The sequence below is a fragment of the Tamandua tetradactyla genome, chromosome 16 (genome assembly GCF_023851605.1).
Source record: "Tamandua tetradactyla isolate mTamTet1 chromosome 16, mTamTet1.pri, whole genome shotgun sequence".
NCBI lineage: Eukaryota > Metazoa > Chordata > Mammalia > Pilosa > Myrmecophagidae > Tamandua > Tamandua tetradactyla.
This window is the reverse complement of record NC_135342.1, coordinates 28,123,635-28,141,378: the sequence shown is the minus strand read 5'-3', so window position 1 is coordinate 28,141,378 and position 17,744 is coordinate 28,123,635. Positions and strand designations below refer to the sequence as shown.

Here is a 17,744-nt window from a genome sequence, read left to right as displayed (position 1 = left end):
ACGCATTCTATTTACAATTGCAACTAAAAGAATAAAATACTTAGGAATAAATTTAACTAAATATACAAAAGACCTATACAAAGAAAACTACAAAAAACTGTTAAAAGAAATCACAGAAGACCTCAGTAGATGGAAGGGCATACCATGTTCATGGATTGGAAGACTAAATATAGTTAAGATGTCAATCCTACCTAAATTGATTTACAGATCTGGCACAACACCAATCAAAATCCCAACAACTTAGTTTTCAGAAATAGAAAAAACAATAAGCAAATTTATCTGGAAGGGCAGGGTGCCCCGAATCGCTAAAAGTATCTTGAGGAAAAAAAAAACAGGGCTGGAGGTCTCACGCTGCCTGACTTTAAGGCATATTATGAAGCTGCAGTGGTCAAAACAGCATGGTACTGGCATAAAGATAGATATATTGACCAATGGAATCAAATAGAGTGCTCAGATATAGACCCTCTCATCTATGGACATTTGATCTTGGATAAGGCAGTCAGACCAACTGATTTGGGACAGAACAGTCTCTTCAATAAATGGTGCCTAGAGAACTAGATATCCATATGCAAAAGAATGAAAGAGGACCTGCATCTCACACCCTATACAAAAGTTAACTCAAAATGGATCAAAGATCTAAGCATTAGGTCTAAGACCATAAAACAGTTAGAGGAAAATGTAGGGAGATATCTTATAAATCTTATAATTGGAGGCGGTTTTATGGACCTTACACCTAAAGCAAGAGCACTGAAGGAAGAAATAAATAAATGGGAACTCCTCAAAATTAAACACTTTTGTGCATCAAAGAACTTCATCAAGAAAGTAAAAAGACCTCCGACACAATGGGAGACAATATTTGGAAACGACAGATCAAATAATGGTCTAGTATCCAGAATTTATAAAGAGATTGTTCAACTCAACAAAAAAAAGACAGCCAATCCAATTTCAAAAAGCTGAATATAGAATTGCCATGTGACCCAGCAATACCATTGCTAGGTATCTAGTCAGAGGACATGAGGGCAAAGACACAAACGGACACTTGTACACCAATATTTATAGCTGCATTATTTACAACTGCAAAGAGATAGAAACAGCCAAAATGTCCATTTACGAGTGGCTAAACAAACTGTGGTATATACATACAATGGAATATTATGCAGCTTTAAGACAGAATAAACTTTTGAAGTATGTAACAACATGGAAGGACCTTGAGAACATTATGCTGAGTGAGACTAGCCAAAAACTAAAAGACAAATACTGTATGGTCTCACTGATATGAACTGACATTAGTGAATAAACTTGGAATATGTTGTTGGTAAGAGAGACTATTAGGAGATAGAAACAGGGTAAGATATTGGGTAATTGGAGCTGAAGGGATACAGACTGTGCAATAGGACTGGATACAAAAACTCAGAAATGGACAGTACAATACTACCTAACTGTAATGTAATTATGTTAAAACACTGAATGAAGCTGCATGTGAGAATGATAGAGGGAGGACGGCTGGGGACATAAATGAAATCAGAAAGAAAGATAGATGCTAAAGATCAAGATGGTATAATTCTAGGAATGCCTACAGTGTATAATAATAGTGAAATGTACAATGTACAAATTTTAAAAAAGTTTTTGCATGAGGAAGAACAAAGGAATGTCATTATTGCAGGGTGCTGAAAATAGATGATAATTAATACTTTAAAATGTCACCTTATGTGTGAGACTAAAGCAAAAAATGTTTGTTATAAAATTTATATTGTGACCAGAGCATTTCCTAATATAACTCATGTAGATAGTTTGATTGAACATCATAAGTACTTGGAATCTCAGGTAGGACATGAGATTTTGTTGGTTTGTCCAGAGTGATGCCCCAATGAATCCCAGAGTTATTTGATCAGTGACTGGAAAAGTATTTGCAAGCCCCCTTCAGGGAATGGTGAGAGTGGGGAGAAATTCAACTTCCCCAAGTTGAATTCTTGATATTCTCACAAGCAGTGTGGACAACCAAAACTATAGGCTGAGCCCCCAGTCTTGGGGTTTGTTCATATGAAACTTAACCCCACAAAGGATAGGTCAAGTCTACTTAAAATTTAGGCCTGGTCCTCTTTCTCTGCCGGCAGCACTCCCGCCGCCATCTAGCCCTCCTCTTCCCCCTTCTCTGCCGGCGCTCCCGCCACCATCTGGACCTCCTCTTCCCCCTTCTCCGCCGGCACTCCCGCTGCCATCTGGCCCTCCTCTTCCCACTTCTCCGCCAGCGCTCCCGCCGCCATCTGGCCCTCCTCTTCCCCCTTCTCCCTTGGCGCTCCTGCCGCCATCTGGCCCTCCTCTTCCCCCTTCTCCGCCGGCGCTCCTGCTGCCATCTGGCCCCCTCTCTTCCCCCTTCTCCGCAGACGCACCCGCCGCCATCTGGCCCTCCTCTTTCCCCTTCTCCGCCGGCGCTCCTGCCGCCATCTGGCCCTTCTCTTCCCCCTTCTCTGCTGGCGCTCCCGCCGCCATCTAGCCCTCCTCTTCCTCTCTCTCCGCCGGCGGCGCTCCCGCTGCCATCTTATCCTTCCCTTTCTCCTTCTGCTCCAGCGGCTCTCCAACCACCACTGTGCCCTCTGCCGCCTTCACCGGCTCTTCCGCCACTGTCCTCGACAGCCTTCCCATCCTCACCTTTCCTCCTCCAGAACAGCTACTAGGGGAGTTGAAACGATACAGAACAGCTCCCGGAGCCAAAACAGATCAAAAAGACAGCGTACCCCATCCTGGAACGGCTGACTGGCTGGGAGAACCCGCTCTGGTGAGATTGCCGAGGGGCGCGAGCTTCCCCGGGCGGAGCGGCAAGTGTCCGGGGTCCCTCCTCTCCTCCTTCCCGGGCCAGCTGGCAGAATTGGGCAGGCGGTCCCCTCAAGCTGCGGCGGCTGGCGCCCCCACCACGCGCGCCCCCCCCCGGACCAACTGAGAGAATTGGATCGGAAATCCCCAGGCCGTGGAAACGGTGACCGGGGGGGTCCATTCCAAACACGTGACTCCCCGGTCTAGCTGGGAACGGTGCACTCTCCCGGGCCGCGGTGACTGGAGCCCTCCCGCCACGCTTGGCGCCCCGGGCCGACTAGGAAGTTCGGACGGGCGCTCTCCCGGGCTGCGGTGGCCGGCGACCCTCCCTGCGTTTGGACCCCCAGGCCGGCTGGCACTCTTCCAAGACGCTTCGGCTGGCGAACCTCCCCCACGGTGAGAGTTTTCCAAAGTTAAAGGACCCACAGCACCTTTTACTGGTGGGACCCACAGACAAACGTGTGCCACGAGCGCCACCTACTGGGCAGAAAAAGAAAAACAGAGCACAGAGATTTCACAGAAAAACCTTTCAACTAGCCAGGTCCCACACCCAGGAAAATCTGACTAAATGCCCAGATGCCAGCAGAAGATAATGGATCACGTTCAGAAAATTGAAAATATGGCCCAGTCAAAGGAACAAACCAATAGTTCAAATGAGATACAAGAGCTGAGACAACTAATGCTGAATATACGAACAGAAATGGAAAACCTCTTCAAAAACGAAATCGATAAATTGAGGGAGGACATGAAGAAGACATGGGCTGAACAAAAATAAGAAACAGAAAAACTGAAAAAACAAATCACAGAACTTATGGAAGTGAAGGATAAAGTAGAAAAAATGGAAAAAACAATGGATACCTACAATGATAGATTTAAAGAGACAGAAGATAGAATTAGTGATTTGGAGGATGGAACATCTGAATTCCAAAAAGAAACAGAAACTATCGGGAAAAGAATGGAAAAATTTGAACAGGGTATCAGACTGAATGACAATATGAAGTGCACAACTATACATGTTGTGGGTGTCCCAGAAGGAGAAAAGAAGGGAAAAGGAGGAGAAACACTAATGGAAGAAATTATCACTGAAAATTTCCCAACTCTTATGAAAGACCTAAAATTACAGATCCAAGAAGTGCAGCGCACCCCAAAGATATTAGACCCAAATAGGCGTTCTCCAAGACACTTACTAGTTAGAATGTCAGAGGTCAAAGAGAAAGAGAGGATCTTGAAAGCAGCAAGAGAAAAACAATCCATCACATACAAGGGAAACCCAATAAGACTATGTGTAGATTTCTCAGCAGAAACCATGGAAGCTAGAAGACAGTGGGATGATATATTTAAATAAACAAAAGAGAAAAACTGCCAACCAAGACTCTTATATCCAGCAAAATTGTCCTTCAAAAATGAGGGAGAAATTAAAACATTCTCAGACAAAAAGTGTTCTAGTTTGCTAGCTGCTGGAATGCAATATACCAGAAACGGAATGGCTTGTAACAAGGGGAATTTAATGAGTTGCAAGTTTACAGTTCTAAGGCCTAGAAAATGTCCCGATTAAAACAAGTCTAAAGAAATGTCCAAAGGCATCTAGGGAAAGACACCTTGGTTCAAGAAGGCCGATGAAGTTCAGGGTTTCTCTCCCAAGTGAGAAGGCACGTGGCGAACACAGTCAGGGCTTCTCTCTCAGCTGGAAGGGCACATGGTGAACACGGCGTCATCTGCTAGATTTCTCTCCTTGCTTCCTGTTTCATGAAGCTCCCCGGGAGGCATCTTCCCTCTTCATCTCCAAAGATCGCTGGCTGAAGGACTCTCTGCTTCGTAGTGTCACTCTCTCTGAATCTCTCATTCTCCAAAATGTTTCCTCTTTTATAGGACTTCAGAAACTAATCAAGACCCACTCAGATGGGTGGAGACATGTCATCCCCTAATCCAGTTTAACAACCGTTCTTAACTAAATCTCATCAGCCAGGGAGATGATCCCATCACAGTCCCAAATACACAGCATTGAATAGAGACTATTCTACCTTTAAGAAATGGGATCCATATTAAAACATGGCTTTTCTTAGGGGGCATACTTCCCTTCAAACCAGCACAAAAAGTCACTGAGAGATTTGTGACCAAGAGACCAGCTCTGCAAGAAATATTAAAGGGAGTACTAGAGTCAGATACGAAAAGACAGAAGAGAGAGGTATGGAGAAGAGTGTAGAAAGAAGGAAAGTCAGATATGATATATATATAATACAAAAGGAAAAAAAGTAGAGGAAAATATTATCCAAACAGTAATAACACTAAATGTTAATGGACTGAATTCCCCAATCAAAAGACATAGATTGGCAGAATGGATTAAAAAACAGGATCCTTCTATATGCTGTCTACAGGAAACACATCTTAGACCCAAAGATAAACATAGGGTGAAAGTGAAAGGTTGGGAAAAGATATTTCATGCAAATAACAACCAGAAAAGAGCAGGAGTGGCTATACTAATATCCAAAAAATTAGACTTCAAATGTAAAACAGGTAAAAGAGACAAAGAAGGACACTATCTACTAATAAAAGGAACAATTAAACAAGAAGACATAACAATCATAAATATTTACGCACCGAACCAGAATGCCCCAAAATACGTGAGGAATACACTGCAAACACTGTAAAGGGAAATAGACACACCTACCATAATAGTTGGAGACTTCAATTCACCACTCTCATCAATGGACAGAACATCTAGACAGAGGATCAATAAAGAAATAGAGAATCTGAATATAACTATAAATGAGCTAGACTTAACAGACATTTATAGGACATTACACCACACAACAACAGGATACACCTTTTTCTCAAGTGCTCATGGATCATTCTCAAAGATAGACCATATGCTGGGTCACAAAGCAAGTCTTAACAAATTTACAAAGATTGAAATCATACACAACACTTTCTCGGATCATAAAGGAATGAAGTTGGAAATCAATAATACGCGGATTGCCAGAAAATTCACAAATACATGGAGGCTCAACAACACACTCTTAAACAACAAGTGGATCAAAGAAGAAATTGCAAGAGAAATTAGTAAATACCTCGAGGTGAATGAAAATGAAAACACAACATACCAAAACTTATGGGACGCAGCAAAGGCAGTGTTAGAGGGAAGTTTATTGCCCTAAATGCCTATATCAGAAAAGAAGAAAAGGCAAAAATGCAGGAATTAACTGTCCACTTGGAAGAACTGGAGAAAGAACAGCAAACTAATCCCAAAGTAAGCAAAAGGAAAGAAATAACAAAGATTAGAGCAGAAATAAATGAAATTGAAAACATGAAAACAATAGAGAAAATCAATAAGATCAGAAGTTGGTTCTATGAGAAAATCAATAAGATTGATGGGCCCTTAGCAAGATTGACAAAAAGAAGAAGAGAGAGGATGCAAATAAATAAGATCAGAAATGGAAGAGGAGACATAACTACTGACCTCACAGAAATAAAGGAGGTAATAACAGGATACTATGAACAACTTTACGCTAATAAATACAACAATTTAGATGAAATGGACGGGGTCCTGGAAAGACATGAATAACCAACTTTGACTCAAGAAGAAATAGATGACCTCAACAAACCAATCACAAGTAAAGAAATTGAATTAGTCATTCAAAAACTTCCTAAAAAGAAAAGTCCAGGACCAGACAGCTTCACCTGTGAATTCTATCAAACATTCCAGAAAGAATTAGTACCAACCCTGCTCAAATTCTTAAAAAAAAATTGAAGTGGAGGGAAAGCTACCTAATTCATTCTATGAAGCCAACATCACCCTCATACCAAAACCAGGCAAAGATATTACAAAAAAAGAAAACTACAGACCAATCTCTCTAATGAATATAGATGCAAAAATCCTCAACAAAATTCTAGCAAATCGTATCCAACAACACATTAAAAGAATTATACTTCATGACCCAGTAGGATTCATCCCAGGTATGCAAGGATGGTTCAACATAAGAAAATCAATTAACGTAATACACCATTTCAACAAATCAAAGTAGAAAAATCACATGATCATCTCAATTGATGCAGAGAAGGCATTTGACAAGATTCAACATCCTTTCCTGTTGAAAACACTTCAAAAGATAGGAATACAAGGGAACTTCCTTAAAATGATAAAGGGAATATATGAAAAACCCACAGCTAATATCATCCTCAATGTGGAAAAACTGAAAACCTTCCCCCTAAGATCAGGAACAAGACAAGGATGTCCACTATCACCACTATTATTCAACATTGTGTTGGAGGTTCTAGCCAGAGCAATTAGACAAGAAAAAGAAATACAAGGCATCAAAATTGGAAAGGAATAAGTAAAACTATCACTGTTTGCAGATGATATGATACTATACGTCGAAAACCCGGAAAAATCCACAACAAAACTACTAGAGCAAATAAATGAGTACAGCAAAGTAGCAGGTTACAAGATCAACATTCAAAAATCTGTAGCATTTCTATACACTAGTAATGAACAAGCTGAGGGGGAAATCAAGAAATGAATCCCATTTACAATTGTAACTAAAAGAATAAAATACCTAGGAATAAATTTAACTAAAGAGACAAAAAACCTATATAAAGAAAACTACAGAAAATTGTTAAAAGAAATCACAGAAGACCTAAATAGATGGAAGGGCATACCGTGTTCATGGATTGGAAGACTAAATATAGTTAAGATGTCAATCCTACTTAAATTGATTTACAGATTCAATGCAATACCAATCAAAATCCCAACAACTTATTTTTCAGAAATAGAAAACCCAATAAGCAAATTTATCTGGAAGGGCAGGGTGCCCCGAATTGCTAAAAGTATCTTGAGGAAAAAAAACAGGGCTGGAAGTCTCATGCTGCCTGACTTTAAGGCATATTATGAAGCCGTAGTGGTCAAAACAGCATGGTACTGGCATAAAGATAGATATATTGACCAATGGAATCAAATAGAGTGCTCAGATATAGACCCTCTCATCTGTGGACATTTGATCTTGGATAAGGCAGTCAGACCAACTGATTTGGGACAGAACAGTCTCTTCAATAAATGGTGCCTAGAGAACTGGATATCCATATGCAAAAGAATGAAAGAGGACCCGCATCTCACACCCTATACAAAAGTTAACTCAAAATGGATCAAAGATCTAAGCGTTAGGTCTAAGACCATAAAACAGTTAGAGGAAAATGTAGGGAGATATCTTATGAAACTTACAATTGGAGGCGGTTTTATGGACCTTAAACCTAAAGCAAGAGCACTGAAGAAAGAAAGAAATAAATGGGAGCTCCTCAAAATTAAACACTTTTGTGCATCAAAGAACTTCATCAAGAAAGTAGAAAGACAGCCTACACAATGGGAGACAATATTTGGAAATGACGTATCAGATAAAGGTCTAGTATCCAGAATTTATAAAGAGATTGTTCAACTCAACAAAAAAAAGACAGTCAACCCAATTACAAAATGGGAAAAAGACTTGAACAGACACCTACCAGAAGAGGAAATACAAATGGCCAAAAGGCACATGAAGAGATGCTCAATGTCCCTGGCCATTAGAGAAATGCAAATCAAAACCACAATGAGATATCATCTCACACCCACCAGAATGGCCATTATCAACAAAACAGGAAATGACAAGTGCTGGAGAGGATGCGGAGAAAGAGACACACTTATCCACTGTTGGTGGGAATGTCAAATGGTGCAACCACTGTGGAAGGCAGTTTGGCGGTTCCTCAAAAAGCTGAATATAGAATTGCCATACGACCCAGCAATACCATTGCTGGGTATCTACTCAAAGGACTTAAGGGCAAAGACACAAACGGACATTTGCACATCAATGTTTATAGCAGCGTTATTTACAATTGCAAAGAGATGGAAACAGTCAAAATATCCATCAACAGAAAAGTGGCTAAACAAACTGTGGTATATACATATGATGGAATATTATGCAGCTTTAAGATAGGATAAACTTATGAAGCATGTAATAACATGGATGGACCTAGAGAACATTATGCTGAGTGAGTCTAGCCCAAAACTAAAGGACAAATACTGTATGGTCCCACTGATGTGAACCGACATTCGAGAATAAAGTTGGAATATGTCATTGGTAACAGAGTCCAGCAGGAGTTAGAAACAGGGTAAGATAATGGGTAATTGGAGCTGAAGGGATACAGACTGTGCAACAGGACTAGATACAAAAACTCAAAAATGGACAGCACAATAATACCTAATTGTAAAGTAATCATGTTAAAACACTGAATGAAGCTGCATCTGAGCTATAGGTGTTTTTTTTTTTTTACTATTATTATTACTTTTATTTTTTTCTCTATATTAACATTCTATATCTTTTTTTAAAAAAAAAAAATTAAAATTTAGGCCTAAGAGTCACCCCCAAGAGAGCCTCTTTTGTTGCTCAGATGTGGCCTCTCTCTCAGCCAACATGACAAGCAGTCTCACCACCCTTTCCCTCTCTGCATGGGACATGACTCCGAGGGGTGTGGACCTTCCTGGCAATGTGGGACAGAGATCCTGGAATGAGCTGAGACTCAGCATCAAGGGACTGAGAAAAACCCTAGAATGAGCTGAGAATTAACATCAAGGGATTGAGAGAAACTTCTCAACCAAAGGGGGAAGAGTGAAATGAGACTAAGTGTCAATGGCTGAAAGATTTCAGAGTCGAGAGGTTATCCTGGAGGTTATTCTTATGCATTAAGTAGATATCACCCTGTAGTTCAAGATGTAGTGGAGAGGCTGGAGGGAACTGCCTGAAAATGTAGAGCTGTGTTCCAGTAGCCATTTTCTTGATGATGATTGAACAGTGATATAGCTTTCACGATGAGACTCTGTGAATGTGAAAACCTTGTGTCTGATGCTCCTTTTAGCTACTATATCAACAGAAGAGTAGAACATACGGAATAAAAATAAATAATAGGGGAAATAAATGTTAAATTTAGTTTGAAATCCTAGTGGTAAATGAAAGCGAGGGGTAAGGGGTATGGCATGTATAATTGTTTTTTTCTCTATTATCGTTTTATTTCTTTTTCTATTGTCTTTTTATTTCTTTCTCTAAATTGATGCAAATGTTCTAAGAAATGATGAATACGCAACTATGTGATGATATTAAGAATTACTGATTGTATATGTAGAATGGAATGATATCTTAATGTTTTGCTTTTTAATTTTTAATAATAAAAAAAGTTTAAAAAAAATGAAAAACTTTTGTGCATCAAAGCACATTATCAAGAGAGTAAAAAGACACCCTTCACAAATGGGAGAAAACAGTTGCAAATCATATACCCAATACGGGTCTGATATCAAGATTATATAAAGAACTTCTACAGCTCAACAACAAATAGTCATACAACCCAATTAAAAAATCAGCAAAGGACTTGTATAGACATTTCAATCCAAAGAGCTTTATAAATGGGCAATAAGGATAGGAAAAGATGCTCAATATAATTAGCCACTAGGGAAAGGCAAATCAAAACCAAGAGATGTTACTTCACACACAGAAAGGCTATTATTTTTAAAATGGAAAATAGCAAGTATTTGTGAGGATGTAGAAAGATAGGAACACTTGGACACTGTTGATGGGAATATGAAATGATGTACTAAGGTAGCTGCTGTTTGGCAGTTCCTCAGAAAGTTAGGTATAGAATCACTGTATGGCCCGCATTCCCACTTCCCAAAAGAACTGAAAACAGGAACTGAAAATGGTATTTTTAAACCAATGTTCATAGCAGTGTTATTCAAAACAGCCAAAAGGTGAAAGCAACCCAAGTGTCCATAAACACTGGATGAATTTTGGATAAACAAAATGTAGTACATACACACAATGCAATATGTTATTCAGCCATAAATAGGAATGAAATTGTGTATACTGCTACAATATGAATGAACCTTGATGATTTGAAGACATCATGTTGAGTGAAATAAGATAGACACAAAAGGACAAATGTATTATTTCCCATAAATGAAGAAAGTTTTGGTAATGGAAACTGGTGATGTTAACACATTGTGAATGTAATTAATACCACTGAATTGGTATACTAGAGTAATTAAACTGGGAAATTTCATGTTGTATATGTTACCACAATAAAAATTTAAAAAAAATCAAAAACAAAATAAAATATCAACAGCCTTAAAATTTAAATAATTGGGCCCAAGTATATATTGAACAAGGGTTTCTGTAACTGTTTTGAAAATATTACAAGGAACTCAAAGCAAGGTCAAATGAATCTATAATATTAGTAAAATACTCTTCAACTATTGTCACAAACAACTACTATAAGGCTAAACCCTGTTATTCATCCAATGGATTATTAAGTTTGGTCATCAAAAAATAATTATCAACAGATGAAAATCAAGATATTTAATTAATATAGTCACTGTATGACTTAAACTGTAAATCACAGGGTGTGAGATAAATAAGATATTTGAGTATAAAGAAATACTTTATGATGTATGTGAATGTTTGGTGCTAGAACTGTATTAAAATGGTCAATGGGACAAATCAAGCTTTCTAAACTCAAGCTTTCTTTTGCTCCTGTTCTCACTGAAGTGCCAGAGAGTGATACAGACAGACAGACAGATAACTCAATAAATGTGGCTTCATTTAGATGAAAGGTACATAGGAGCCCACAGCAATATTCTTGCAAATTTCCATATAAAATGTTCAACTAAAAAAAAGCTCTCACAAGCAGTGTGGACAACCAAAGCTATAGGCTGAGCCCCCAGTCTTGGGGTTTGTTCATATGAAACTTAACCCCACAAATGATAGGTCAAGCCTACTTAAAATTAGGCCTAAGAGTCACCCGCAAGAGAACCTCTTTTGTTGCTCAGATGTGGCCTCTTTCTCTAGCCAACACAACAAGCAAACTCACCACCTTCCCCCGTGTACGTGGGACATGACTCCCAGCGGTGTGGACCTTCCTGGCAATGCGGGACAGAAATCCGAGAATGAACTCGGACTCAGCATCAAGGGATTGAGAAAACCCTCTTGACCAAAAGGGGGAAGAGTGAAATGAAACAAAGTGTCAATGGCTGAGAGATTCCAAACAGAGTCCAGAGGTTTAGAGAGGTTATCCTGGAGGTTATTCTTATGCATTAAGTAGATATCACCTTGTTATCTAAGAGGAAATGGAGAGGCTGGAGGGAACTGCCTGAAAATGTAGAGCTGCGTTCCAGTAGTCATGTTTTTGATGATGATTGTATAATGGTGTAGCTTTCACAGTGTGACTGTGTGATTGTGAAAACCTTGTGTCTTATGCTCCTTTTATATACCTTGTCAACAGATGAGTGGAACATATGGAATAAAAATAGGGGGAACAAATATTAAAATCAATTTAGTTTGAAATGCTAGTGATCAATGAAAAGGAGGAGTAAGGGGTATGGTGTGTATGGTTTTTTTTCTGTTTTCGTTTTATTTTTCTGTTGTCTTTTTGTTTCTTCTTCTGAATTGATGCAAATTTTCTAGGAAATGATCATGATGATGAATCTGCAGCTATGTGATGATATTGTGAATTACTGATTATATATGTAGAATGGAATGATCACATATTGGGAATGTTTGCATTTCTTTCCTGTAATTTTTTTCTTAAAATTAATTTTAAAAAATTAAAAAAAAAAGCTACAGTGGGGTCTTGCTGGCACCACCATTTTGAGAATCCTGGGACTTTTCTTTCACTGGCTTAGAATGAAGTTGGCAGAAATGACAGAGGAACAGAAAAGAGTCTAGAATAGGCCAATGAGAATGAGGGAATGGTTTGGTCACACCCCATATTATAAGACAGCAGAATACACTGGGCTGGGAGCAATGTCCCATCCCCTGAGAAAACATGCCCATCAGCTGCAGCAAGACCCTGGCCCCTTTCCTGCCTACCCCCTCACTTTTATCTCTCTGGATTTTGGGGCCAACCCCCTTTCTATCACACAACCATGCAGGGCCCCTGGAAAGAGTGATACACCAAATTGGGTTTTGCTCAAATTCTGGCCAAGGGATGACACTATTTTCCTGCTACCTGGGAGTTTCTGGGTTCACCTGCAGCTCTATTAAAGGGTGTTGACCCTGGGTGACTCCTTCAGAAGAGGATTTCTGTCCCAAAGTTCCCTTTTCTGGACAAAAGGATCTTTTACCTGGCCTGACAGGTTCTCAGAATGCCATCTCTCACCCATAACTCACCCTCAGCTGCAGCCCCTGGCAGGGTCTTCTATAGATGTGACCAAGGTCCTGTGGCCCTGAAGCTAGCAGAAGTTTAAGGGTGTTGCCATCCAGCAAGGTTGCAGGATCCAAGGGTCTTCAGAACACTCAGGGAACCTGAAGATAAGCAGACCCCACAGTGACAGTCATCCAACCATGTCTTCCCAAACACTCCCTGGGGCCTCTGGTGAAGTAATCTGCAGAGGACTATTCAGGAGACAGACAAGTGATGGCTCTGTCCCGGGTTTGAGGCAAGGAGAAACTTTTGCAAAGATCCTGAGCCTGGGAGTGACTCAGACACAAGTTTGAAATCAATTTCTTCCTCTAACTGACTGAGGCAATCTGGGCCTGATATTTAATCTCTCTAGGCCTCAGTTTCCTTATCTGTGAAAACAGGGTGAAGCTGGTGAACACAGATTCAGGAGTCAGACAGTCTGGGTTCAAAAATTCAGACTCTGCCACTTACTGTGTGTGTGATCATGGATCACACACCAGTACTGAAGCACAGTTGCTCATTTCTACATCAGTAAAATGGGGATAATAGCATCTCCTCACAGAACTGTTATGTGGATTAAATTCATTAATATACGTAAGTTCTATGTGCCCAATACATAGAAAGCACAGTATAAATGTTTACCATTTTTACTATTTTCCTAGCTGAAATTTAGTGAGTGCTCACCAAGTAACCTGTTGGGCCTCATTGGGTCCTCACCACAATGCAGAGGTTGGTGGTTTTAATTCTGCCTTTTAGTCAATAAGAACCAGAGGCAGAGGTAGATTGGGAGACATGTCTGACTTCTCAGCTGAGGTGCTGGCATATGAGCAGACTATTTTGCTGCAGACCTTGTCTTTTTGCAACAGACTATCCAGGACTGTGGAAAGGATTGAGGGACTCTGAAATGAAAACGTATTGTTACAATCTGGGGGAGCACTTGTGAGCATTTACAATGTACTCTGATGGGCACTCCGCATTCCAGAGCTCACTTCACCCTCCCAGGATCCCTGCAGGGTAGGACTTCTTATCCCCATTTTGCAGAGGAGAAAACAGGATTAGAAAAGTTAGGTAATGGCAGACAAGGACTCCAGGTTTGCCGACCTAGAAATGTAGTTTTTATTTTTTTAAGCTCAAATGACTCCTTTTCCTGGCAGGTCACATGAAATATTACCATGCAAGATCCCAAAGATGAGTAATCTGGACATTTCCAGGGCTGGACACCACCATGTACATGGCCAGTGATAAAGGCACATATACTATTGGTGAGCCCACTCCTCTCCAGTGGAAACAGGCAAACTCAGGGCTGAAACACCCGGAGTCACAAAGCCCCCAGAGGCACTAGATCACTGTTTCCTCCCCAAAAAGGGCATCTGGCCTTCTGGTTCTCTCCCAACTGTCACCACCCCCTGCCCCATGGCACCTCTCCAAGACATACTCCTTCTTCTCCTCCCTAAGCTCTGAACCTTGGTCTCTGCCTTCATTTACACATGACCCCATCTCTTATTGTGAGGGACAAAGTCAATGTGAAGAGATCCCTGCAAGGAACTTGGCCTGGAGTTGAGAGCTACCTCCTCCAAGAAGGCACTGTCAAGCCCGGTGTAGGGGACAAATAGCAGAGAAAATGTCCAGCTGCAATGCCCTCCTCAGGAAGTAACAAAGGGACTGCCTTGGTTCCCAGGAGTCCCTCCTAGGACCCTCTCTAGGTGCCTCCAGGGGACCGGGCCTTCCACCTCTCCCATGGGTGGACCAGAGCCTGGTTTAGTTGTCTACAACAGGAGTGCACATGTGCATGTGGACCTAAAGCAACAAAAAATGGCCTCACGTTGATCAATTTATCTTTGAATACAAACTTGAGGACCTTAGATAAAATAGTTATTTTATATATATTTCAGGAACAACACTAAAAAATTCTAGTGTAACATTGTGTGTGTGCATAAAATATATTTTAAAAATAAAATGGATCATGCTAGACATACTTTGCAATTGCTGTTTTTTCATTCAGTAAGATATATTACATATTTTTCTCTGAGTATAAATATCCATTCCAAAGCCCATTCTTCATATATCACAAGAAAAAGAAAATAAATTCCCATTACAATAGCAAAATATATCTACAAAATATCTAAGAATCTGCTTACCCCAAATTTTCAGACCTACGTGAAGAACTCTTGACACTACTGAGAAGTGAACAAAGTGAACATTACCAATATTGAGACAAATTAAAGTCACATGTTACCCAATAGGGTGTGCTAAGAAGACTACAACATTACTTCTGTGACATCTCCATCAAAGATACAGAGCCCAACTTAATCAGGAGCAAATATCAGACACACCTAAACTAAGAAAGAGATTTATAAAGTATCAAGATCACGATGTCAAGGGAAGACTGAAGAACTGTTCCAGCTTGAACCATTCTAACAAACGGATTAACAAGTCTGAACAGACTAAAGAAAACAGCAACTCACTGTGGTGCTGCTATAAGCACCATCTGGGACAACCATGGCCAACTCATTCCAGTTTCTTCCTAGTTGAATAGTGAAGGGTGTAAATACCGTAGTTTCTCTGTTCTTATCTCTTGAGGCTCCACTATGCACAGACTCACATTTGCAAAGTCCAAATTTAAGTCATTACGTTAAAAAATAAGAAGAATGCTCTTGCTTTTTCTAAACACAAAATGACAGGATGCTTAAGATTTGCTTTAAAATCATCTTGGCTGGAGGAACATGTGAATTCGTACTGCTGATTGTAGAATTTGAGTTATGGGTATATGGGCCTTCATTTTATTACTATTCTCTTAGCTTTCATGTGTGGCTGAAATTATCCTCAATAAAAAGTTTTAAAAACTAAATAAATAGTCCTAACTTGAGGCTGACTAGAACCCAGACCAGAACATGTGACTTGGCTTTTATTGTACAGCTTTACAACTTAAAACTTCAAAGAAGCATCTTCACTTTAGGCAGTGGGTGGTTTTCCAGAGACACCAGCAACAGTGATGAATTCAGAGCAATTTGGCCTTTGAATTCCTAGTCTTCTGGGTATTCCAAAACGCATGGCTCCATTCAGAGGTTAGTAAAGGTAGGGGGCAGGAGCTCCTAAGACTTCAGAATAAAGCTCCTTCTCTGAAGGTTGATTACCTATTCTGACTAATGGTACAAGACAGTGTCATTAACAGGAAACAGAGGTTGCCTACCCCCAGACTCTCAGGGTCCAGTTCATTGTGCACATTTTTGGCTTCCTGAGAGAATAACAGAAAATAGGCAATCTCAGATAGCCAAGCTAGGACTTTTGACCTGGTGGTGGTCTGGTTTCAGAATTTCAGAGAAACTTTCCCATGGTATGAATGATTTGGCTTCAGATTATTTACATGACTCAATTTAATTAAAGTTTAAAAATAGGCAAAATTAATCCATTGTATCAGACCCAGGTTACCTCTGAGGTGGTGGTGGGTACTGGTTGGAAGAGGATATGAGAACACTTTCTGGGTGCTAGAAATTATGTACATTTTGACCTATGTGGTGGTTACGTGTTTTTCTGTATGTAAAAATTCATTGAGCTGTACTCTTAAAGATGAGCACATTTGACTATATGTGTATTAAACCTCAATTTTTTTTTAAGGGAGAATATTTATGTTGGGCAGATAATTAAAGAGTCCCTTGAGGGACTGGAGAAAAAATATGGAACTCAAAAATTTGGGGCTCCCTTCCCTTTCTTCCTCTCTTCCTTCCTTCTATCCTTCCCTCCTTCTCTCTGTCTTTCCTTTAAAAAAAAAAAAAAAAAAAAAAAAAAAAAAAAAAGGGCGGGCCGCGGTGGCTCAGCGGGCAAAGTGCTTGCCTGCTATGCCGGAGGACCTCGGTTCGATTCCCGGCCCCAGCCCATGTAACGAAAACGGAGAAACAAAATACAATAAAACAAGAAAATGTTTAAAAGATGTTTCCCTTTCTTCCTCTCTTCCTTCCTTCTATCCTTCCTTCCTTCTCTCTGTCTTTCCTTTAAAAAAAAAAAAAAAAAAAAAAAAAAATTTGGGGCTCCCAAGTCAATAGGACAACCCTTGAATTTGAGGCTTGCTCTTATGAAGCTTATTTCTGTAGCAGAGAAGCTAAGCCTACCTATATTAAGCCTAAGAGTTACTTCCAGAAAACCTTTTGTTGCTCAGACGTGGCCTCTCTCTCTCTAAGCCCAACACTACAAGAAAAATAATTACCCTCCCCCCAATGTGGGTCATGTCATCCAGGGTTGAAAGTCTCCCTGGCATGCCTGAAGATTACTTTCCAGAAACCTACCAACCCCCAGATGGTTCACTGATCAAGTAAGTACTGAAATCCAGAGGGGTCAACCTCTTCAACAACATCAACTAGTTCCATCCCCCTCTTCCATATTATTGACATCCCTTTCTAACATGAATAATTTAGAATGGGCATAGCCCTAAAGATTGGGAGAAGGATCAAAGAAGGAGGAGTTACAACAGAGAAGATAGGATTTAACACATGAGTATGACTGCTGAATCATTATACTGATATTACTTTTAGTCTCCAGTGTCTTGAAGTAGCTAGAGGGAAAAACCTAAAATTGTGATTACCATATCAAACTCTGAAATCTGTTCTATCACTACTTGTAACAATGTACTTAGAAATGTATTGCTTTCTTGAATTTGTTATATTTCACAATAAAATAGCATTTATTTTTAAAAAGAGAATATTTAATGATCTGGAAAAATCTTTGTTGTATAAATGAAATGAAATAAT

General features: G+C 39.9%; 1 protein-coding gene across 21 annotated transcripts in view; it reads right to left on the bottom strand.

Moving 5' to 3' along the window:
• Window positions 1-17,744, bottom strand: part of ZNF793 (zinc finger protein 793) — a 45,433-nt gene that overhangs the window by 22,941 nt on the left and 4,748 nt on the right. For 18 of the 21 annotated variants that reach the window (XM_077133469.1, XM_077133477.1, XM_077133468.1 and 15 more), the window contains one exon: window positions 12,990-13,124. The exons of the other annotated variants lie outside the window; for them this stretch is intronic. The gene's annotated coding sequence lies outside the window, so the exon portion shown is untranslated. The remainder of the gene's footprint in view (window positions 1-12,989; window positions 13,125-17,744) is intronic. 21 annotated transcript variants of the gene reach the window in all.